We start from the raw sequence: 25,733 nt of genomic DNA on the forward strand, positions 1-25,733 counted from the left end.
CTTTTTCATTTTGATTTCTTTTTTCTCTCATATAATAATGTTGTCATTTAATTTCATATCATACATTCCATACTTTGGATATACATGCACGTGTACTCATTGGAAAAATGAGATCATAAAAATTCTCATTCAGGATATTCAGGAGCAGCTCTGGGCTGTTATAGCGGCTGCAAAAGGAGGGGTGCCAACTAAGGGGTAAAAGGGAAAAAAATAATTGCAAAAAAATTTAAAAAAAAAATGTTTTGCCTGTGAAATTTAAATTGTGAATGCATTAAAGGGAATGATTCACAGAAGCAACTGTAATTTTTGATAAATTTCATCTAGCTGGGCACAGCTACCATGGGCGGAGATACGGGGGGCATGGGGGTCATTGCCCCCTCCCCAGCGTCAAAGATGAAGTCGACTAGTCTAATGTATATGTGTATATATAAGTTGACATCATCATCTTGCCCCCCAACAATACTGACCAGACAGTGCCATCTTAACGCATGGGCCCACCCGTGCACGGCCGGGGGCCTCATAAAAATTAGATCTGATTAAAATTTGCTAGAGTTTACCAGGTAGGGCCTTCGAAAAACTAATTGGCCCGGGGGTCCATGATGCTCTTAAGACGGCCCTGCTTCCATCTCCGACTATGCTAGCTACTATTTTACTGATGTGGCTTATGTGCCGAAACAATAATTCATACTGGTGAAAATTTCGTCTAGAGCCGTTCGCCCTGCTGTTTTGACTCTGCTTTATGCTTTATCAGGGCCACCTTAACCTTAGAGAAGTATATATCGCGGAAGATGATGTCACTCTCTGCTATCCATATGAAGGTTTTTAACAGATAGCTGATGCGAAGATATATTTAGGAAGGAGAGAAAATTCAACTGTCCTGTGGGGAATCGAACCCACTTCCTTTCACTTTCCAGGTGAACGCACTAGACTACAGAGGCAACGAATATCTCGATCTTTCCTTGGAACTCGCGTGCAATGAACGGAACCGCACATGGATGGTCGTACCTAACTCGGGTCAAAGTTCACAATTCCTGACAATGCACCAGATGGCGACCTATCCGAGGATGATACCACTCTCCGCTATCCATACGAAGGTTTTTAACAGCTGGATGATGCGAACCCTCAGCAAAGATATATTTAGGAAAGAGAAAATTCAACTGCCCCTGCGGAGAATCGAACTTACGTCCTTTCACTTTCCGGGTGAATGCCGTAGACTACAGAGGCAACGAATCTCTTTCTTTCGGACCGTCCATGTACACACACACGTACAGCGCACACGGGCTCCAAGGAAAGATCGAGGTATTCGTTACCTCTAGTCTAGTGGTCTAGGGCGTTCACTTGGGAAGTGAAAGTACGTGGGTTCGATTCCCCGCTGTTTAATTTTTTTTCTTTCCTAAATATATCTTCGCATCAGTTATCTGTTAAAAACTTTCATATGTCATTCATGTCTAGCGGAGAGAGTGACATCATCTTCGGCTATATATACTTCTCTTAGGATTCTGGGTGCATTTGGATCCGAGATATGGGAATTCTCGTTGACTGTAGTCAAAAGAGGAAATAGAATGCTCTGCTTGATTCAGCAGTTCGGTTTGTTTGCCCCCTTAAGAAGGTCTCCCCCCGTTTACATGAGCAATATTGTGGTAGCATTGGGAGTGCTGGCACTCGGCTTGACGACTTTTTTCCCTTGTAGGGAATGAAATTGAAAGTAGAAATTGTCCCTTCTCTGTGTCGGGAATCCTTGAGGAGCGTAACTTCTTTCCCTATAAGCCTTTGCGCAGTGAATTGCATGACCTATGACGACATCTGTGAAGTGGGGTTAAAGTTAATTGGGAATGGCGAGGCGTGGCGTTGAACCCCACGGCGTTGCCGGTTCATGTAAACGGGTTTTGGGGAAAATCCTTGAAGCGGGTTTTAAGCCCACCCCTTTTCTGTTTACCACGTAAACGGGGGCTCTAGAGCCATACTTCCGCTTTTTCGAAGTTTAGTTTGTCCTGGTCTAGAGTATGTCGTACGATTTTTTGGAGACCCTATCTTCAGAAAGATATAGATTTGGTTGGAGGGATGCAAAGGAGAGAGCAACTAGATCAGTGTTTCTTAACCTTTTTTTGCCCATGGCCCCCTTTGAACCATATTTTTTTCTCGTGGCTCCCCGTCTTACCCAGAGTCTTTGACCCTCATCAGGAAGCAAGATCCTGTAAGGCGCGTATACACTAGTACGGCGATCCTGCAATACACGACCCCCTGAAACGGTTCTAATCCGCTCGTTGGTACGCAAACTTCCTTTGTGTTCCTTTCTTTCATTTGTGTTCGTTGAAACAACCGATTCCAGGTGGGTCCTGTGAAAACAGCTCAAGAATCGTTCGCAACACCGTAAAAATTACTGAACAACCAATTGCGAATGCTTTCATTGCATGATCTGCGCGCTAGTGTATACGCGCCTTTATACGTATTGAATTGATTTTTTCAGTGAATTTATACTGGACGAAAATTTGGCCACTCAACGAGGTGCGCGACTTGAACATACCTGTTTGTTTGCACCTCGATCTGCTGATTGATCCGTTTCTCCCTTGTTTTCTTTCCCTCCTCTACGGAGGGATCATCATCATCATCACCACCACCACACCCTTAAATTTCAGAACCTCTCCGGTCATTTTCTGAATCCTCTTCCTCCTTTAATATGTGTGAACATCTTTCTCCACCCCCATGCATTTTTGTCTTCCCAGTCACAATTCCTGTAACTCATACCTCGTCACTCCACTATGAGCGCTGCCTTACTTTCAACCACTTTGGATGATGACGAACGTAATTCCTCAATATTAGTAGAGTTCTTGGTGAAATGAAGGCAGAAATGGTGATTTTTCTCCCCTTTTGTTTCGAGGAGAAAAATCAAACGATTTGATTTGGAATAAGGTAAAAGAAAGAAAAGTATCTACTACACGGGAGAAAGTAAAAAGAACGGTAGGCCAAAGGGGAGAAAAATTGATATTTGTGTTCACCTGGAAATTTGTCGGGAATTCCCCCGAGAGAGTGACGTAAACCCCCCCTCTTTTATCACTCATTACGACTAAGCAAGTACAGGGCCGAGTTGACAACACCATGAGTCGTCGGGCAAAGTGATATTCTGGGGCTCTGGGGCCCTAATTAGCTGAATGTACCTGCTTATAAATTTCTATGCTTTCTCTCGAAAGTCCTAGCACCCAATCACACTATCACGCCCGGGGCCCCCTTATGCCAGTGCCGTCTTAACGTATGGGCCCAACCGGGCACGGCCCGAAGGTTTCAAGAGAATAGGGGCCTCAGAACAATGAGAAGGGGTTGAATTTTTCGAAAATTTGCCAGGTGGGACTTCAGAAAAATTACTTGGCCAGGGGTCCATGATGCTCTTAAGACGGCCCAGCCTTATGCACCTGAGGCCCCAAGCTGTGCTATGCGTTAAGACTGCACTGATCAAGTGACAATAAATTTTCCACCTACTCGTATCAATGTAAGGTTTATCAATATGAGTTTGGGACCAGTTGTTTCACCCTCGGTAAGACCAACATTACTGTGCATGGAAGAAACATTGATTAACAACTAACTTAGAGTGTCTTAAATGCTACTGATGTTTTTCCTAAACCAAAAACCCTAGAGACAGAGGGGACCCTAGGTTCGCCCATCGAAATTTGAGAAAATGACTGATATATGTAGAATAGCATGGTCGAGTGTATTGTTCTATCATTTAATAGGCTCCCCGAAATGCCAAACGTCCCCCTATGAAAGAAATATTTTATACTAACGTCCCTGCCTGATATCAACCCTCCTATTTTTTTGCCCCAGCTTTTCCGTCAGGAATTGGCCCCCGGAAACATTTTATTTTCTGGATATTAGGCTGAGGTGAACTCGGAAAGAGTCCCGGCGGAGACAAGATGGCTTTTCTTTCCGAGTTCACCTCAGCATAATATCCAGAAAATAAAATGTTTCCTTGATATCTTGGGCTGAGAAAAAAGCCATCTATCTCTCTAAAAACGTTCTTGTTTTTGAAAAAAAAGCAACCTCCAAGAAAAAATTACATGTAAGGTATTCGCAAACAGTCGCATCGGGAGTAGGATGACAATATTTCCTCAAGAAAAATATGGGTATTTGGGATCCCAAAAGCGGGACATCACCGATTGTTACCGAAATTGATGCTAAAAAAAAGTGAAACTGCAAATTATGATTGAAAAAAAGTCTAAAATACGGGAATGTCCCGGTACATACGGGTCATCCAGAGTGTTTTCCTTAATGTTGTTGAAAAGAAATCCTCTTGATAATGTTTATAAGCAGCATAGTGACATGGACGGTAGTTTTAACTATCTGAATGTTATACGATATTGAAAATACTGTTCGCATGGGAAAATGCACTGAATTCGGCTAAAAGAAAGAACAAAAGCTAGACCATATGGCCCCTATTTTACGAGACATTTTCATATTTTCCTCACTTTCGGCCATACCCTGTTTTTTGGGGCATTTGCAACAAAACTCAATCGAATTTTTAATCTTAGCACAAATCATTGATAAAGATAATCCTCATTATTTACGAAACATTACTATAATTATGACTATAAGTATGGATATTCATCTCACGGTGTGGCAATTCTTCAGCCATAATTAGCAATTTTTTTTTCATTTGGGAACTTTTTCGGCTAGAATTTTTTGGAGTGTTCCATATGTAGCATGTGTATTTTCAGTATTTTCCTGAGTAAAATACAGTCAGCCCATACTCATGTCATTTTCAGTCGTGCCAACGATTTTTTTAATTAAATATACTCACCCCATGGAAGAAAAAAAATCGATTCATTTTCTACATTTCTTTTCTCCCATTAGCGTCTAAGAAAGTCACCTATGTTGATAATCTTCGATAAGTTTGTATTTATGCTACTTTATAAGTTTGATGACCTGAATAGGAAAATATCACGTGATCTAAGTAACTTTATCGGCAACTTTTTAACGATTTTAGTCATAATTGGCATCTTTTTTCTACTTTTGGCAAAATTTTTAGCGAGACATGACGATGTCTCATATTTTTTCATTCTCAAGAGGTCTTCGTTTTTCTCGATTAAATATTGTCAGCCTCGCTTACTAACATAATTTTATGATGGTGAAAAATACGGTATTCCATAAAACGCGTTTTTATACGATAGTTGAAAGAAAAAAAAAAAAAAATTAGGGTATGCGGTGTCATAGACACGGCTGCAAGTTTCGACGTGAATACGTTCTTCGTGCCTTAAACAGCGTGGTAAGTACCGACTTAACGAAATGGATATAATCAGATTTGTCTTAATATATCTAACAGATGATACCATTGTTGTCTATTTGTGTTGTTAAATTTCCGAGATATAGCGTAAAACAACGACACAAGAAAGCCAATATGGTTCTTCCGCTGCCGATCAAGCCTCAGAAGTGCATATAGAGAACAAGTCGATGACACTTGATGTACAAAGCCTTTCCCGCTTGTCGCGGAGAGCTATGTCAGTCTAACCTCAGAAGATGCTTGCCACAGATGTGGGTGAAACGTTAGGAAAAAATGTCTTAGAGACCATGGCCTAATAGCCCGGATACCGCTTGCATGTCATAGCGTAAAACAATTTCGATACAAAAGCGAGCCGCGAACCTGTTGCGCACACATACCGGAGGAGATAATAAAACCAGAGTGGTATGATTGGATTTGCCTTAACGAGATCTACCCACAGACATAAAAAAACACTGATATATTCTGAATACTCCTTGATATATGAGCGTTTTAAACATTTCGTCACGCAACATTTTACGAATGTATCCAGTACCGTCAGATGAATTGAAAGACGTATTCACGCCAAAAATGACGAGTACAGTTAGGATAAAAATGAGTAAGAGCACTTATATAAAAAAATCGATTTTTTTTCTTAATCTAGGAAATAACTAAAATGGAAAAAAGTTTCGACATCCCAAAATTAAAAGCTTTTACAGTGATAAAATATTTCTTGAATTTCTAGGTGGGGTTTCTTGAAGAGAAGCAATCTATTTTAATCATAGGGTCCACGGCAACGGAATTACCCCAAAAGCAAAGTACGTCAGATTTTCTGGATAAATTAGACGTTTGAAAGACAAAATAAAATTAAATTTACCAGCTTGCACACACTTTCTTGGAAAGATGGAAAAGGAAATTTTTAAAATCTTTCGCGTAAGTTGCGTGAGTAGACGAAAATTTATGAAGGAAGAATTAATTCTATGAGATGGTGGGAAAATAATGCCCGATGGATGGCGGGAAGATAGAGAGGAAAGTCCTTGTTCCGAAAATATAAAAGTTCGTGTGTGCTGATGGAATTTTCGGGAAGTTTGTTCAAGAACTGTTTTCCTTCCTTGTTTCAGAGAAGATAGGTTCGAGTTTGATTCTTAAATCAGAATAAGATGTGAATTGGGACAACTTTAGATAAGAACCACGCATATATATATATACTCTGTGTGTGTGTGTATATGTGTACGTATAATACACTCAAGTTCTCGCAATTTAATTCATTTACTTCCAATATGTATATGGAAAATGGGCAAAACCACGTTTGACTAAAGAAAATTTATCGTTTTGTGATGAACGTTTGTGCCGAAAACTCAAATTCCCAGTGGAATCCAGCCAATTGAACCGAAATCTTAAAATGTCTTTAAATATCTGAAACTTAGGATATTTACATTGAAAAACACAAAAAAAAAAAAAAAAAAAAAAATTAGTTTTCGTAGCACTAATGCTTAACGTAACATGCAGTGAAACGAATAGTGCATGTATGGGTGGACCACGCATAACCTCAGAGGCTGGAGTTTACCTGCCGCCCCTAAAGAAGACTCTTGCGGGAGGCTGACAGGGTTTTATCTTAGGAGACCCCGGAAAAGATCCACACAATTGTTTACCAAGCGGAATAAGTGTGACCATACATGCCGCTTTAAAAAAAAGATTGTACCGTTTGTTGGTCTACAATCACTTTAACGTTCTTATATTATGCCACGTAACTCAATTCACATTACAGATCTTGTTGAGGAGAGTCATCATTACTGACACTTATCCTGTAAAGAGGAAGTATAACGAGCCGACTTTTATAAATAAAATTATTTTTAAAGCCGTTTCTGTGGTTGCGCCAGGTATCGGACAAGTCAGAAACCGGTCTTAATTTACTCTCAATTGACCGTTTATGAAAAATTACTAAATGAGGGCATCAAAACCCACACTTGCTCCTTCAGATGAGTGCATTCTTGTTTTTGGTATTACTTATATCCCAAGCTCTGCCTTTTTCCTCAAGATTTCTCAACATCACACAACGCTCAAAAGTATGAAGTCGTGTGCAGACACGTATTTACAGAGGAGCTTAACGGGCATTATAGTCTAAGGCAGCAAATTTGAAGAATGAGTGGTGAAGAAAATTTGTGTAATGGGCGCCGAAATTCGCAAAATTATAAATTCGCCTCTGCTCAGACAGCGAGTGGTCTCAGACTGACCAAAACTAGTATGCCAGCGACAAAAACAGGGTACAAGCATGTGAGTCCGAGGATGATGTCACTCTCCGCTATCCATAAAAAGGTTTTTAACAGCTGGCTGATGCGAACCCTCAGCAAAGATATATTTAGGAAAGAGAAAATTCAACTGCCCCTGCGGGGAATCGAATCCACGTCCTTTCACTTTCCGGGTGAACGTCCTAGACCACTAGGCTGCAGTAGAAACGAACATCTCAATCTTTCCTTGGAGCTCGTGTGCACTGAGCGGGACCGTACATGAACGGTCAGACCTAACTCAAGCCAAAGCTCAAAATTGCTGACAATGCCACCAGATGGCGACTTATCCGAGGAGGATGCCACTCTCCGCTATCCGGTGCCATTCCCAGCAGGGGGGGGGGGGCAGTTGAATTTTCTCTCTTTCTAAAATATATCTTCCATCAGACAGCTGTTAAAAACCTTTGCATGGATAGCGGAGAGTGACATCATCCTCGGATAAGTCGCCATCTGGTGGCATTGTCAGCAATCGTGAGCTTTGACCCGAGTTAGGTCCGACCGTCCATGCACGGTCCCGTTCAGTGCACACGAGCTCTAAGGAAAGACAGAGGTACTCGTTGCCTCTGTAGTCTAGGGCATTCACCCGGAAAGTGAAAGGACGTGGGTTCGATTCCCCGCAGGGGGGGGGGCAGTTGATTTTTCTCTCTTTCCAAAATATATCTTCGCATCAGCTGTCTGTTAAGAACCTTTGTAAGCATGTGAGTGACTAAAAAAGTGATCTAAAAAACAAGTGACCAGGTCGGTGGACGACAAAAAGTGAGAGCAAGGGAACCAGGTCAAGAGGGTAAGAGTGACGAAAAAAGTAACTGAGAAACATCGGCCTCGTACTGAGCAGGCTTATAGCCCGTCAAATTCAAGAAATAACTGGTCAAAACAATCAGAATAGGATGAGAGAAGGGTGGGAAAGATTTTGTTGCCCACAGTCAGCCAATCCATAAATCCGCCCTTGGTCATATGAATTTTGAGTATTGGACATTCAAGAAAAAATTGGTGTCTAAAACTAAAAACTAACCTCCCACCCTTTAAAATCTCCCGCCTAGGTGCACTGCACCCCTTGCACCCTCGCTTAAGCCGCTCCTGCATAACCCCAGTTACCTGCCACACACACACTTGGGCCCTTTTATTAAAGTTTTACTTCTGAAGGCATCATTTGTTTCAGAACCGTTCGGTACAGTAGTTGTAGTTTGATATGCGTGGTTCTTATTACAGCAGTGATTCTTAAACTTATCCGCAACCAAAATCAACTAAATGAGCGATTCCATGACCCACGTGCCTATTATGAATAAAATAACACTTATGAAAATTCCTGGATATCAAAATGTTTTGTTTTCGAAGTTTTTGAAACCAGTCAATGGCGTCTTAAAGGGTGGGCCAACGGGGCCTGAGCAAGGGGTTCTGAAATTATCGAAAGATTGCATTAATTTTGAAATGATTTCTTTCATAAATTCTAGATTTTTATTAACCCTTAAGCGGAAATGATGGGATACGATATATGAATACATGCATGGCCCCCACAAGGGGTGGGCTGACAAGGCTCCAGCCCTGGGGCCCGAGAGGATTTTAATCATTTTTTTGTTTTTTCACGCTATAAATTCATCATAAAGGGGGCCCCGTGAAAGTCTGGTCGGGGGGCCCGTAAAAGATCCCAGCCTAGGGGCCCTGCTTCAAGATGTGGGGGCCATGAAAACATGGAATAGCTTACCCCCGTACTTTATGAATTCTAACACAATTAACACACGTTCAAAAGGTATACGATACGTATTGGGATAAATGGAGAAGCTATCCATACTTACATAAAGCACAAACATAATTATTTTTATGGACAGTGTGTTGTATTTTATCATAATTATTGTTTTTCGAGAGAATTGGTCTTTTATTGAGTTGCTCTTTAGATATTTTTGACATCAATATTTTTGTGGGCATCTTTTTTCAGCCAGCTCGTTGAATGTGGGAAAAACGGTTTTACCACATTTAAAATTGTTCCCCCCAACTTTCCTCCGTTTTTCGAATTCGAATATCTCAGTGAATATTGCACTTAGAAATATGGGATTTTTTTGGTTGGTATTAGGAGGAACAGGGCAACAACTTTTTAATTGGGTTTTTGGGCACAGGGTGCCCATATAAAAGATTAATTTTTTTATTTTAATAACTATACAACACACACCTGGAAATATACATGAGCACTACACGTTTGACATATACATGAGCACTACATGTTTGACATATACATGAGCACTACACGTTATCTGAAAACTTTTTCTAATTGGATGTATACTTCTAGGATCACAGTTCGCCAGTAAAATGCTATACTTCCCTGTTTGCTATGCACCCTGTATGTTACCGCCAAAGTCCGAAGTGTGGCAATTTTACAAAGTGGCCGGCCCCGTTGCGAATTGGCCAAGAGTTTTGGCTTAAGTCCGAATTGCAGAAATGATTCGGATTCTGACCTTCCATTTCGCAAAGTGGTCAGAGTTCCCTGGCCAATGCTCGGTGAGCTGATGTAAGAAGTCCCGGTAGGAGTCGAATCCGTTTTTTTTAATCGCCATGTGTGATACATGTCTATATATATAGTAGTTGTATTGGATTAGGTCCATGTGAAGAGAGACAAAAAAAGCGAAATTTGAGAGAAAAAATTATATGAAAATAATCATATAAACGTATATTTTTTCTGCCAAATTTTGAAGAAAAAGAATGATCACCGCATCGCGTGACCGTAGTTTGATGGGTTACCATAACTAACGTGGACATAATTATCATGAAAAAATACGCCAACTTGACGGCGATCCCGAATCATGTCTTTTGTTACCGGGCTTCGGCCAAGAATTACCGGTCACGAATTGGCTGATTTCGGGGCTTGGCCATAACATATACGTAAAAGATAATTATTTGAAGATAAAAACGCAAGATGGAATTTATGTAAGCGTGAAATAGAACCTATGCAGGGGTCGTCATCAGGGAAAACCCCATGCATGGTTCGAAAAAGTAAGCGTTTCTGAAGGGTGGTCATGCCTAATTGCACTAAAAATGAAAACCCTTGTTCCCTGACGCCTGCCTTCTCAAAAATATGTTGCACAAAAAAAAAGTGGAATGAGAGAAAAATGAGGGAAAAATATATATAGAAATACAACATTTGAAAATATACAGATATTCAGGTTATAAGTAAAATTAAACGAGAAAAAATATTAAGAAAATCAAAATCTATATGTAAAATACGTACAAAATTATAAACAATACAAAAATTGTAGGAAAAAATAAAAATAAAAATGTCTAAAGCGTAGTAAACAATTTACCGGGCATACCTTATAAGAAGGGGGATACATTTGTGTTGTTTTGAATTTTGTGGAGATATCGTTGAAGAAGGCGGTTGGTATGCTGTTACCTGATGCAGCCTTGGAAAGATCGAGGAGTGCTGAAATGAGAATTCCTGCTTATTACGTATTTTCTGAATATTTAACGTTGATATTTGAGTGCTGTGGCTTAGCAGAGAGCACGAGTGGCGTGGTGGTTAAGATGCTTGTCTACCACCATGAAAGTTGCCGTCACGGTCCCAGTTTCAAACCCGGGGAAGAAAATGAATAGGATATTTCCCCTAACGAGCTTGAGCAACACCTCCTATAACTAACTAGCTATAACAGTCCTAGCTATAGACTATAGATGGCGTTGGCTTGAGGTGACCGCCGATAGATAGCGCCTTCATTTTCAATCCAACTCATTAATGCCAGTAAATTTTCGATATAGCCAGTGTTGTGGGGTGTTTGGTGCAGTAGTGGCTTCAAAAGAGTTAACAAAAAAGTTGAATCTTTTCTTTTGTCGTGTGTATATATATTATATATATAATAAGAATATAATATAATATATTATATATAATAATATAATACACACATATATAAATAATTTATATAGTTTAATGTCCAGGAAATTATTGATTTCGTTTTCCTTTGTGTGGTTTCCTTCAGAAAAAGTTCTTCAGGGTAGATATTGGGGAAAACGCTTTCGCGAATATGTAGATTCATTTCGATGGTTAAATGCCTCTACAATGATATTTTTTAAATCTTGTTCGCAATTGCCTAGTATAATGTTCAACAATCGATACAGCGATATATCCTCTACTACAATAAAAACCCTCTCTAACGATATTGCTTTATAGAATTTAAAACAGTGGTGTACACAAAGATTTTTTTTTATATTTCGCTCGAAATTCCCCTGCTATATATTCTTAAATTCTTCAACAGTTTTTGTTCTTTCGAGCGAGTTTGATAAACATTGGTATTTTGCACTATCTACCTTTCGAAAGTGTTTATTAAGTTGCCGCGAAGCTACTTTCTGTGTAGTACACAAAAGGGCTGTGCAGTAAATCATTTTATAGTATGGAAGTTTCTGGTGGTCCATGGTCATAGGGCCGTAAGTGGGGTGAGGAGAACAAGTGGGTCTTTTGCCCTGGACCAGAAGGGGGGCGCAAATTTCACCTTTTAACGTCTCATGAACTTACGGTGGCCCACTAGTAAATGAATAAATTCAAATGAATGAAAAATAAAAACCTGAATCTCAAGTTACTTATTTATTCCAGATTCTTACTGCCCGTCAAAAAAATTAATGGAAATGTTTTCAACATTTCAAAATGTCTGGGCTTGTCAATGCTAAAATAAGAGGAAAGAGAGATTCACTAGACATCTCGTTAATGCCGCGAAAAGGGTTAAATATACTGTGCGCCGGTATGTAAGAGGGCCTGGGTTCGAATCCTGTTGAGACAAGATGAATATTCTTTCCGAGTTCATCTCATAATATCCAGATGTTTCCTTGACACTGTGCAATTTAGTAATTTATCTAATAAGATCAATTTTATTAAAATTTAATGATTGCAGCTTCTAAAATGCATGCCTCTGGTGATAAGAATGACTTAGGTATGTCTAGTTCAGTATAGAAATGTAATCTAGTTCAACTGTATTCTTCAGGGATCCGGGAAATGAGTTCAGATTGCCGGGTATTTCCCAGTTGCATTTTATTTGCGAAATAACGGGAGAGAAACCCTCTAACACATGTATGAAACTATAGAGTCTACATAACGAACCATTTTTAATTGAACCGTCTTTTACACAAAACAAAATTTCTATACAAACTTTCAATTTTCCTTTAATTTAAGTAAAAAAATCGAAGATTATTCCTTTTACGTGAATTTTCTATGCAACGCTTTTTTGGATAAAACGAAGCGATTCCGTTATGCCAGGCGATTCACTCACTATAAGCATCCAAAAAAAAAAAAAAAAAAGAGAAGAATTTATTGAATTATCAATTCATTGTAAATGGCAGGGCCGTAAATAGGCTGGGTCAACCGGGGCATTGCCCCTGGACCCCGAAGCCCCGAGAAAGCACACTACGGCCCTGGTAAATGGAAACAATAATACTGAATAACTAGTTTCATTGGCCTACAGAATGGAACTGAAATAATTTAAATATTTATGTTCACTCTACTTATTCAACTAAGCACTAGCTTCTTGACAAATCTGTTAATTTGTAGATATGGCCTATTAAAAATAAACGTTTTACACTTTATGAAACACACAGGGCCGCGACTAGATGACTGGTCAGCGGGGACAAGAACGCATTTTCGTGCTCCCTTAAAACGTTGAAGGAGAGACTAAAATATCAAGGGGCTAAAATATCACATGAACGGCATCCCCACCATCTCTTCAAAGACATCCTATATTCAAAACAACACAACTATATCCCCCTTTTTAAGGTACGTCCGATGATTTTTGACTGATCTTTGGGCTTTTTTAAATTTATTTTGTGTAATTTTTGTAAATTTCCTGTAACTTTTGCATTTTTCGTAATTTTGTACGTATTTTACATAGATTTTGATATTCTTAATATTTTTTCTCTTGTTTGATTTTACTTATAACATGAATATCTGTATATTTTCAAAAATGTTGTATTTCTATACATTTTTTCCTTATTTTTCATTCCACTTTCTTTTGTCCAACATATTTTCGAGAAGGCAGTCGTCGGGGAACAAGGGTTTTCATTTTTAGTGCAATTCGGCATGACCACCCTTCAGAAACGCCTACTTTTTCGAACCATGCATGGGGTTTTCCCTGATGACGACCTACAGCATAGGCTCTATTTTACTCTTACATAAATTCCATCTAGTTTTTTTTTCTTCAAACAATTATCTTCTGTGTATATATATTTTTTGAATTAACAAGTGAGCAGTTGTTGATTCAAACTAGCGATTTTGCCATTTAAAAGCTATTTTTTCAGCCATTTCTTCATTCTGTATCATCTTCATATCTCTAGATTTTTCACACTACAATTTTTGTCCCTAATAAATATATATATATATACAGGGTGTCCCATCAACACCACTCAAACTCTGCACAGCCAGATTTCTCGCTTGGAATGCATGAAAAATGCCCGAAGAACTGTACCTGTACCCGGAGAACTGTACAGAACTGTACGACCCATAGTTTTCGAGAAAAATGCGAAAGAAAACTATGATGCCATATTCGGTGCATGAAAAACGTGTGCAGTCAGCCATTCCACGGCGCGAGCATGCATGCCTCGATATGCGCGGTGGACATTTTGAACATCTTCCTATGTAAACATATGCAAATACCGATGTTCATGTTTCCAATAAAGTTTTTTTTTCTTCTTGCGATGAGGACGCATGGCGTTTTTAAAATTTTTCTAACGTCTGATCTTCCGCATTTTTTATGGATTTAATAACTACACGAAGTCTGATAATACATCTGAGAGAGAAAAGAAATTGTTCATTATCGTTACTGAATTTACTCCAATCAAGACACAGCCAACTTAATCAAATTCATTCTCATGTTCTTTTTTATGCACTTATCAAATTTTTGTTATTATTCTCCGAACGCTTTGGTCTCTCTATTCACTTTAATTTTCCATCAGCTTTTTATCGTCTTTTGAGAATGGCAGATGTCAAAATATGGAAGTGCTGCTCAGTAATTGGATGCCGAAACAAAATTCAGACTTGTTCTCTTCGAAAAAGTGAAAAAAAATCCAGATAACGGTGGAAGAGAAATCTAATCTTTTCTGGCCAATTCTGACATTTCCCTTTCTTGATCTGAGAGTTATTTCATAAATGTCAAACGTGTTTTGGTTTTGGGAATACGTCTCTACTAATTTTTTTTTCTTGGCATTTTGAGTATGCTTCATCATCAGACCATTTGAAGTTCTTTGCTTTAGTATAAATATAGGCCTATATGAATATAAGTGAAATTTGAATAAATTCAAATACTTCAACGTATACTAGATGAATCTCACAGATGAAGGGTGAAAACTGTTGCGCGTACCATCACCTCATAAAAAGAGTTTTCAAACGAATGCAAGATTTTAAAAACTAATAATTCTGTAGAACTTCAACACAACTAAATATCACGTTATCCCGCATATGATTTAAATTCATAATATTCATGGGATTTCTAATTTACAGCATATTCCAAGTTAATTTGCAGCACAAAAGCTTTCATTTTTTTATGGTTTATTGATCATTAAGAAATCAAAATGGTTAGTTTGGAAAAAAAATATTACACCGTTTTAAGACCGTCAAATATCGTCGGATGATACAAACACTAGAATTAGAGAAACATGTAGACGGTACAATATATCAAAGCCCTTTTTAACCTCAAAAACACTTTTTTCACTCATAAAAATTGTGGACTCAAAAGTTGAAATTGTTAAAGCAACTTGAAAGTATTCTGAAAAAATCTATGATGATGAGATGTCTATAATTAGTTTTGTTTCAAAGTCTTAATATTTTTGATATTAAATATTTTTTAGCATTGAAATTCAGGTATTGAAGCTAAACTTCATGTTTTTACTAAGGGAACACTTTTGAGAAAAATAACACATGTTCCCTCTACGATACAAAATCCGAACTGCAAGGTTTTCGTGCATAAAACATCGAAGAGCGTATCTTTCTTTCTTTTTTAGGATGTGAATTAAGGATGCATAAGAAGACTGAAAGCTTTTTCCTGTTCACTATTTTCCCATTTACGTGACATACAAACAAAAAAGTTTGAAAACCTTGAAATACTTTTCCGTGTGAATTGCCTGTTTTTATTTTTCTCTCTTCTATTGTTTTCTTCTTAAACAAAAGAGATATTTCGTGCCGGTTTTACCATATTTTTGTTGGCATCATGATTTTCATACAAAAAATGCAAACTTTACAAGTAGCAATTAAACTTAAATTTGATTAATTAGACACAGTGGGTTGAGGAAAAGGGAAAGAGTAAGCCATTTTTTTTGATGTAATTAAATGAGATATTAAATGAGAGTTCATTGATGTCTCTTGAACTGAGAGACATAATAAAGTTTTTTTATTGCGTTATACAAAACGACGCCACACGCATTTATAAACTAGAATATCATCTTTCTTACGAGAGAATTTGTGTTCTCTAACTTCATTTTTAGTTTAAATCTCAACATAAAAATCCAACAATATCCACGACTTTTATATTTACCGGTTCATTCCTATATTTTCCCGTAATTTTGACCATCCCAATTTAAAAAAAAAAAAAAAAATGTCCCTTTTCTTCTTTTTTAGTTTCAGTAAAATTCAAGTGAACAAAGAATACTTGAAATTCTAGTCTTTACTGAAATCTTGAATCTATTTTCTTTCCAATCTTTTATTAATTATATCAAAAGAATTATGACTATAAATATAAATATTTATCGCACATGTTCAGTAATTTTGAACGTTTAACGCACGGAATACATTCCAGTCCACTGTGATTTGCAATATAGCATTTTATATCCCCCCATCGGTGAGTTTTCAGTGATTTTATTTATAATTAGCAAATTTGCTCACCTTGGGGCATCATTTTTGGTGACAATTGGCTATTTCCCATATTTGGGATTTCATTTCCCGTAATTTTCTTGAGGAGATAATCAGACAGTAACTCATATATGTTTCTTAATTAGCTGCATGACAGCAATGAGAGTTTGGTCAAAAACTCTGTAGAACTGTACCAGCTCATATTAATTAATTAATTTATTCAGTTAATTACAATTGAATTAATTAACCACATTCAACATATCACAAGCAATAAACCACAAAAATATAAATTCGTAATTTAACCCTTTATATCCGACGTTGTGAAAAGCTGAATAATAAGAAAATTATAATAAATTCAAATAAAAGTATAAATGCAATGATAGAAAACATAGCTATCATGTAAATTATTTGGTAGTTCATTTCAGTTCTAATTAAAGACAAAAAACAAAAACAATGTTTTTGAAACAATTAGTTAGTTCAAAACAAATTATCTAACCTGGTACTTTAAAGTACCGTCAAGATATAAAGGGTTAAAATTTTATCATTGATCATTTCTGTCACACCATGGATATTTTTTACACTACAATTTATTGCCGATTCCGAACGGCAGCCGTATCTGTACTCACCGAGAGGTTGATGCGCTAATCCCTCGATCTGAGACTCCCTGCGATAGCAAGCAATCTTTTATTGTTTCTTTTGTATAAAAGATTGCTAAATTATTAAAATTTGATATATTCCACAGAGTACGTAGACCCGTATTCGAATTAATAAAAAAATTGTTATTGAATAAGACTCTATAGCTTGTATATATAATTACGAAAATCTCTGTCTTGTGAAATACCTCACACCAAACAGTAATTGCAAACACGACTCGACTTATCTCATTTTGCAAAGTTAAAGCGGAAATTATCAATTCAGTACGACTCCTGTCATTTTGGAAAAAAATAATATTTTAATTTAAAGATTAATTCCTCCATAACAACTGGAAACAAAAGCGTGTGACATTTGTTATGAACTTGTTACGTCCTATCCTTACACATCCGCGCTTTTCACTTTAATTATACTACCAGACACACGAATTCCATAAATCCACTATCTACCATTTACTTCCAAAAATTTTGTGCGCCCTAATTTATATAATCCCAGTGTAGAAACTCGAGGATTAGAGGAATAATTAGGAATTACGTGTTCCTTATTAACTGCTATGTCATCTCCGGATTAGTAGACGATTAGTATACTAAAGTTGAAGCAAGGATGTGAAGAATAGTGTCTTTAAAAGCGAGATTCGGTGAGATTGTGTGTATTTAAAATCTTTTAATTCCACACTTTCTGAATGTTTCGAGATCAAATATTTTAATAATACGTGTAAAAATAAATGAAACTTTCCGATAATGAAAACTCAAACTCATTTGATGTGACTTTCATTGAATTTAAATGATAATGATTAATGAATAATAAATTAATGTAAGTTGAGCAATGACTTCAAACGAACAACTTGTGTATGATGTAGAAAAAATTTCTGTTTATAACATTTGACAGCAAGTATTGATCATGTTCGCGAAATAAAAGTTCGTCTCAGAAGTTTTCCGATGATTCGTAATCCCTGTATAAAAACAAAATCAATTCTTGGGATAGTCAGTAAGTTACCTTTTTTTGCCAATATGACATGGTCTTCTAAACAATCTATTTATTAATTGTAATCACACTTTTACTAATCAATCAACCACATGTCACAAATTTTCCTGCAGAAAGAACAAATTGTTTTTTTCTATAATGTAGTATGTCTTTGTTTTCCCTCATACTCTTTCTTCCTTTTTTCTAAGAAAGAGCAACAGCTGAACTTATTTACATTCTCCATGATATTAGATTCTTTGACGTCTACACAAAACAAGCGCATAAAAACTGAAACAGGTCGATTTACTGTACGTGATGTGTCTTTTGATGTATTATTTGTCGCACCAATGCGATTTACGAGGGATGATGGTATTTACGATATGAAGCAGATTTCGTATACTGTGCTGATCAATATTCAAACTTGGACCTATTTATTTCACTAGTTTTGTCACATCACGGTCATTTTAGCCACATGATGACTAACTGAACTCAAAATTTCTAATAAAATTATAAGTATGTCACCCTGCGTCTTAATTTATGAGCACACGCTATCATTTTTGATGCCATTTTAAGCGACCTCAAACATGTTTGAAATTTCCCCCTTTTGTCTTCATTTTCATATGTATGGAATTTTTTTTTATTTCTAGGAAATAAAAATTGCTTCTCGAAACATGTCTCTTTATTAGTGTGTGTTTGATTGTTTCTTTTTTTCACACGTATTTAGACCTTTTGACCAATCATCGTCAACATTTGCGGAAAACGAGAAACAAAGGTGCCTTCAACAGGGAGCGATGCTATTCTAGCCACAGTTCTATGTGCTCAATTATACTAGTATGAAGAAGACAGTTCAAAAAACCGATCATGAAGAAGAAAACTCACAATATTCATCTTGAGAACATCATTGTTCGCAACAGCTAATGTCTTGCACTGGGAAGGTGTTACCCAGGGTCATCGCAACAGCACCATTGGTACCCAGGTAAAATAATATTCCGCGGCACCTTTTACATGTGTGAAAGTACCAACTTCCTAATTTAAAATCACAGCACCAGATTTCATTATCATGCAGCCCCCCCATGTAACCGAGACCCCCTGAACATGCCCGAGTAGGCCCATGTGTCGAGACAGTTATGGGGGTTTTAATTTTTCCTCTTCTTTCATTCAAAAATAAATGAAATTGGTGGAACAAAACTCAATGTTCGGTTCCTTAATGAATACTCTACGTCAGGCGCCATTTTTTCGCACCATCTGTTGTAAACACACGAAAACAACGTTGTCAAGGGTGCCCGTATGCGTCCTCATTTTTAAGTTTCCTTTTGATAACCATACTTGTTGGTAACTGATTCTGAAAAGTTTTTTTACACCCTCTGGTTTGTTCGGGGTTGCTATCGCAACGTGTAATCTACATATGTTGCTGTATGGTCGAAGGTTCCGAGTTGGGAGATCGAGGTTATGGAGCTTTACATCACTGTAATTCTTTTAGTCCATTATGCAGTCGTTTTTTTTGGCGCCATCTATGTTCCACACAAATGGAAGTTATATCTCTTCAGAATATTTCTGACAAGGTTGAGTTGGTTTAGAACTCTGGAAACCTCGGAATACCCTTTCGACAAAGTAAATGTTATTGGTCTGTTTAAAACGCTCACTCAGACCTGTTGGTCTGGAGGGTGTTTGAAATTACTTGGATTGCAATAAAACGAGATAATCATTTAAAATTTATAGTAATACTTGATAAAATTTTGAATTACATCGACGACGTTGTATAAACAAATAACATTTATTGAAGGTCGGGTTAAGAAGCATAAAACAACCCCTGGCTATAAACAATCGTCTTATCAACGAGCCAAAAGGAGAACAATGCATCCGAAAAAAGATACTGTTTTTCATTGCCACGTACAGCAAAGTCAATATTGGATCAAAGCCGGACTCCTTAATATAGTAAAAACGGGTTTTAGTGTTTTCTTTTGCTTTCTACCATTTCGTCGTTTTATTGCTTTTGTTTGTTGTGTGTGTGATCTCTTATTTTTATGATCTCAAGGGAGTTGAATGTTTTCGTTTCCTTCGTTTTCTCCTATCACCATATAAAAAGTAAGCTTAGTTATACAAGTCCTATTACGTTTTGATAAATCCAGCGAATACCAAAAGCAAATACAATGATTTTGTCTTTTGTAAAAAAATAAAGTTTTATACATGCGAAGATTTTAAAAATTTCAGAACAATGCTGTTATTTAGAGAAATAATGGTTCGTAGGTGCCAATGCCTCCGATTTAACCCGAAGCTTTCCAATTTTATAGCCTTGTATATGATTGAAATATTGCGGTTGGAAACCAAATTCTTCCAATTTTTCGAATCTTTATACAAAAGTGAAAATCCAAAACTTGTGCTTTGCAAAAAAGAAAAATCCCTCAGTCCTTGTAATCCTAGGCTCATGTTTCCTCGACAAAAATGCTGGGATTATTGTGATTTTTAAAAACTGGAAATCATAATTGTTTTCAAATATGCCAAAAATGAGCGAAGTTGTCAATTATTACCAAAATCAGTAATGACGAGAAATAAGGGCTATTACGAATCACAGAGGATTAAAATGAATTCTACAAAACAAAAAGACAAAAAAATACAACAACAAACGAACACGTTTAGCATGACTAAATATGTGTGACAGATATTTATAGTCAAAATTATAATAATATAATTGGCAAGTTGCAAAATAATTTTAACCCTTTGTTTTAGCTGAGAATGAAAAAATTCCATTGAGTTTCGTTGTAAATACGGGGGAAAAAAAATAGTAATTCTCAACAGTAAAAATGCGGGAATATCGATAAAAATTTTAACAGATCGAGGTATCGATGGGATTGCTAGCAAATTCGCAGATGACGTGAAGCTAATGGGGTAGTAGGGAATCAAAGCGATAGGGAGATGTTCAAGAAAACTTGAATATGATTGCGGCCTGGGCTAATGAATAGAGCATGACCTTTAAGCCCCGTTCACATGGGAAATAGAAAAAGCGGTTTTAAAATCCGCTTCAAGAATTTTCACCAATGACTGCTCTCCATTTCTTTCCTTACGAAGGAAAAAAGTAGTGAAGCGGGTGCTAGAACTCCCAATGCTACCGCAATATTTGCACATGTGAACGGAGCTTTAGTGTTGTTAAGTGCATGTTCGCTCATTTAGGTTCGAACAACCCACGTTTCACTTACGAGTTGAATGGTATTACTATACCGGACGCAATCAGGGCCACCGATATGGGAATTCTCATTGATGAGCGGCTTAGGTTTTCTGAACGTTGTTCAGCGGTGGTCAAAAAATAGAATGCTCGGTTTCAGTGCCCAAATGGTCTCTTCGCGTTGTCATAAAGTAATTCTTCCGTTTTTTCAAGGCTAAGTTCGTCCCGCACTGGAGTATGCCGTAAGGTTTGGAAACCATACCTACAAAGAGAAATAAACTTGGGTAAGAGGGTGCAGAGAAGTGCTACGCATGCTCTTGTTGGGACACAAGGCTTGCGCTATGAAGAGATGTGATTTCTTGAATATGTCTACATTGGAGGAACGCAGGTGTCGGGGTGATATGATCGAAGGGTTTAAAAATTTCAATGGGATGGATAGGATGAACCATGAGTTATTAAGGTTATATACCTCTTAACATGGGAAAAAGTTAAAATATTATTAAAAATACTATTTAATCATTGTATTTGTATATATTGATTTATTAGAAATCTTTTTCACATATTTTTGATTAAATTTGCTATCCTATATATATATGCTCGTATAAAATTTTACATATCTCTCTGATATTTGATTTTTTAAAAATGTTAATTATGCATTAAAAACAGCTTGCGCGCATGATAAAATGACATGACATCAATGTAACCATACAATATTGAAATTAAAATGAAGAAAACGATTCATTTCATAAAATTAACTAAAAGATTTCAGATCCATTCAGAAATATTTGATTTATAAAAAAAAATAATTTTTTTTTTGAATTTTTGAAAATTTAAATTTTTAATCAAATTTTAAATAAGAATGAGTCAATGCAGTTTCAATCTTTTAGTTCATTTCATGAAATGAACCATTTTCTTATTCTGATTTCAATATTGTATGGTTACATTGATGTCATGTCATTTTATCATGCGCGTAAGCTGTTTTTAATGTATTTTTTTGCAATTTAAAAAAAAATTAAGTATTAAAGATATGTAAACCAGAATAGGATAGCATATTTAATCAAAAATATGTGAAAACATTTCTAATAAATCAATGGTAATTTAATAAACTTTACTTATTAACTAAGTAAATAACTTTACTTATTACTGAATTATTTACTGAAAATAGTATTTTCTATGATAACTTTTTAAATTCAACTTTTCCCCATGTTAAGAGGTATGTGACCCCCATCGTACATCAACTGCTTCGACAAGGGGAGATCAGTACCATTTAGTAAGGGACAATTCCAGGTTGTGGTGTCGCAGGAGTTTTTCACTAATAGGGTGGTTAATAAATGGAATAGCTTACCTATTCTATTTATTAAAAACCTTAGGGGTCGTGATTTCTAACACAATTGATACGTTTAAAAAGAAGTGAGGCGGGTTTATATGTGACTATAAAAGTTTTCTTAAAGTCCTTTTATAAAACTTGAAATATTCAACAAATAAGATTATCGGTTGCATTTGTTCGAATGTAACCTATGAGCTTTATTGGCTGAATTTTTTGAGTTTTATAAAAGGGATTTTATCAAACTTTTATAGTGTAATAGTGGGATAAATCGAGGAGCTATCCATACTTAGATAAGACAACCATAATTTTTTTTGTGGGCAGTGTATTATATATTATTACTTATTATTATTTCTTTTTGGTGATATATGTTTTTATATTGGGTATTTTGGTTATATTGGACATTTTGCATGGGTATAATTTTTTTTCAGCCACCTCGTTGGGCAATTTTCCTGTTGTGGCATTTGTATTTGTATAAAAGTCTGGACGATTATAATTAGGGAAAAATGGGAATGTCCCGCTAAAACTGGTTATAGTGTCCCCCGAAGCAGTCCCTCAAAAATTCCCATTTTTACCCTCTGTTTATATGACTTTATTTTTGGCAGTGAAATATTACGTCACGTAACAAACTACAGATTTTTCAAGTCTGGAAATTGACAATTATGAGGGTTCTTCAAAGTTTTCTGTTGGCAAGAGTGTGAAGGGATTTGACCTCACATTGCTTTTTAAAACCACTTTATTGTTTGTAATTTAAAAATTTGCTTTAAGAATATGTTTCATTTAAGAACCCTCTTAAGGGCTAAAAATAAGTTATTTCATTTTTCTCAGTTAAGAACGATGGAAAACCATTTTTTTTTAATTGTGGACATTATTGTTCCTTTAATTAATAACAAGTTGGTCAACACATTAAAGATATTTAGAGTGTATGTATATACGATAGTTTTATTGTACAGGGTGGGTGAATAATCCGTGACGCATTTTAAAAATGAATGAAAAATCAATCAGTTGACATAGAATAGTCCACTAAAATACTTATCATAGCGTTGAGTGCTTTTTGATAAATTAAAAAAAAAATTCAAAATTTCACTCCCATATGGCGTAGTATCATAAAAACTCGATATAATACATAGAATGCGACACAGACAGTGCATAATAAGTGTTTATTACGGTGTTTGGGTTTGGTTGCAAATGGGAAATTTGTGGAGTGACAAAAATCTGAATCATGTAAAAATAAATGTTTTTTATTACAAGCTACAGCGAAGAGAAAGGGCCGAGGGCGCGGTAGCCCGGTCGATAAGATGCTCGCCTAAAGTACCAAAGGATGTTTAGAGGTGTCGCGAGTTCGATACCCAGTTCGTCCTTGTCAGAAAAACTTTCCTGACACAGGGGTACAACAAAAAACGGCGACTTGACCGCAGCAAAAATTGCTACCGCAGGGAGTCCCCCATCGAGGGGTTAGCGCACCAACCTCTCGACGAGTATGAAAAACAAGCCTGCCGTTCGGAATCGGCAATAAATTGTAGGTCCCGGTCTAATTAGCCCTCGTGTGCAGAAAATGACCGTGGTGCGACAAAAATGATCAAAATGATGATCAGAAAGGGCCGACAAGTTTTATGTAACGTCAGTCGTAATAAACATTAATTATGCAATGTTTGTGTCTTATTTTATGGGTTATGTCGAGTTTTAAAACAGTGGGGCTAAATAAGTTTATTTTGCTTCATGTATATATATAAATTACGACGTTTTAAGCAACCGCATTTATTATTAGAAAACTTTTTGTAACTGGAAGTATACAACAATTGAACACCCTGTATTTACGCTACAGTGTAGTTTAGAGATGAGAAATATTGGCTTCATAAGCAACATCATAACGTAAGTAACAGATGTGTGCTGCAATTGTCTAGTTTTGTTTAGCAATTTTGTGACACAGATGCTAATGTCAGTGGATTTTTGGTTGGTACCAACACACGCCAAACTGGAAGAGATCAATCACTCTGGCACATAACGATGCACAGAAATTTTTGATTAAAGGTGGAGATAGGTATTTCGATTATATAGACACACTACAATTTTTTCAAAAATAAAAAAAAACAAAACCCATGAAGAAAGATTTCATTTTCTAATATAAACTTTATTTGCGTTACTCTAAACTTACAGATAAATCATAAGAAAATAACAGCACTACAATCTGAAATATTTCTCAACACCGTTGCTGGAGGGGAACAAAGAAAGTGCACTATTCTATGTGTATATACATATATATATTTGTATATATATTTGTATACATACACATACATATACATATATAATCTCGTCTACAATTGAGCATTTTTTGCCTTCATCGAGGAAAGCCTTTTCTTTTTTTTTGAACAGTTTTTTCGCAACACAAACTTATTTTCATTTTTTATTCCATGTTTTCCCTGGGAAAAAATAACACATCACGCACACGCACAATACACTCATCACTGCACAAGAAGGAGCTTTTCATTTTTCAATATTTTATTTCATTTTATATGTATATATATATATTTTCTTATATTCCAAAAACTCGTCAAAGCCAAAATTCGCCAACAATAAACATAGTTGACTTTGACGACAAATGATACGAAATTGCTTTCACGATCGCGCTTGCACGATTTCTCAAAATATTGCTTGTAGATGGATGGCGGTAAAGAAGCTTCGAAAGAGCGTTTTCGTATAAGGGTTTAAAGAGAGAAAGGGATTGAAAAGAAAATTATAATAAAAAACATCTAAATTCAGAAATTTTGGGAGAGAGAGAGAGAGAGAGAGAGAGAGAGAGAGTGTACATATACATTTCCTCGCCTTATTTTCATCCACTCGATTTCGTACACCGGACTTATAAGTTTGCTATATATCTGCCACAGAGAACAAATGTCGAAAGTTTGATTGTCTAAACAATTTTCTGAGATGTCTGCTCCATAAATTTAATTTAATTTCCTCTGAATTGTGTGATTAATACTGTCATGAATCATTTAAATCTCCCATGTTAGCATGCTGCGTAAAAAAAAGAAATTATCAAAAATGATATTACTCTACAGGGATATTATCATCTTATTATTTAAAGGTATAATTCATTTCTACAAATTACATGTCAAAATATATCACAATTATTACTGAATAAGAAATAGGTATAATATGGTTTAATTTATAATATATATCATAAAACTTTTAGCAACACTATATTTATTAGAAATGTATATTCAAAAATGAGTGCCTCAGGTTCAATAAATTCAAAGGGAAGATGGCAAATTAAGTTATGTCATATTTGTTATTTATGAAATATG

This window comes from Pholcus phalangioides, unplaced genomic scaffold (assembly GCF_987345545.1).
Source record: "Pholcus phalangioides strain wild (caught in Gottingen) unplaced genomic scaffold, Ppha-v1.0 ptg000007l_1, whole genome shotgun sequence".
In the NCBI taxonomy this organism is placed as follows: domain Eukaryota; kingdom Metazoa; phylum Arthropoda; class Arachnida; order Araneae; family Pholcidae; genus Pholcus; species Pholcus phalangioides.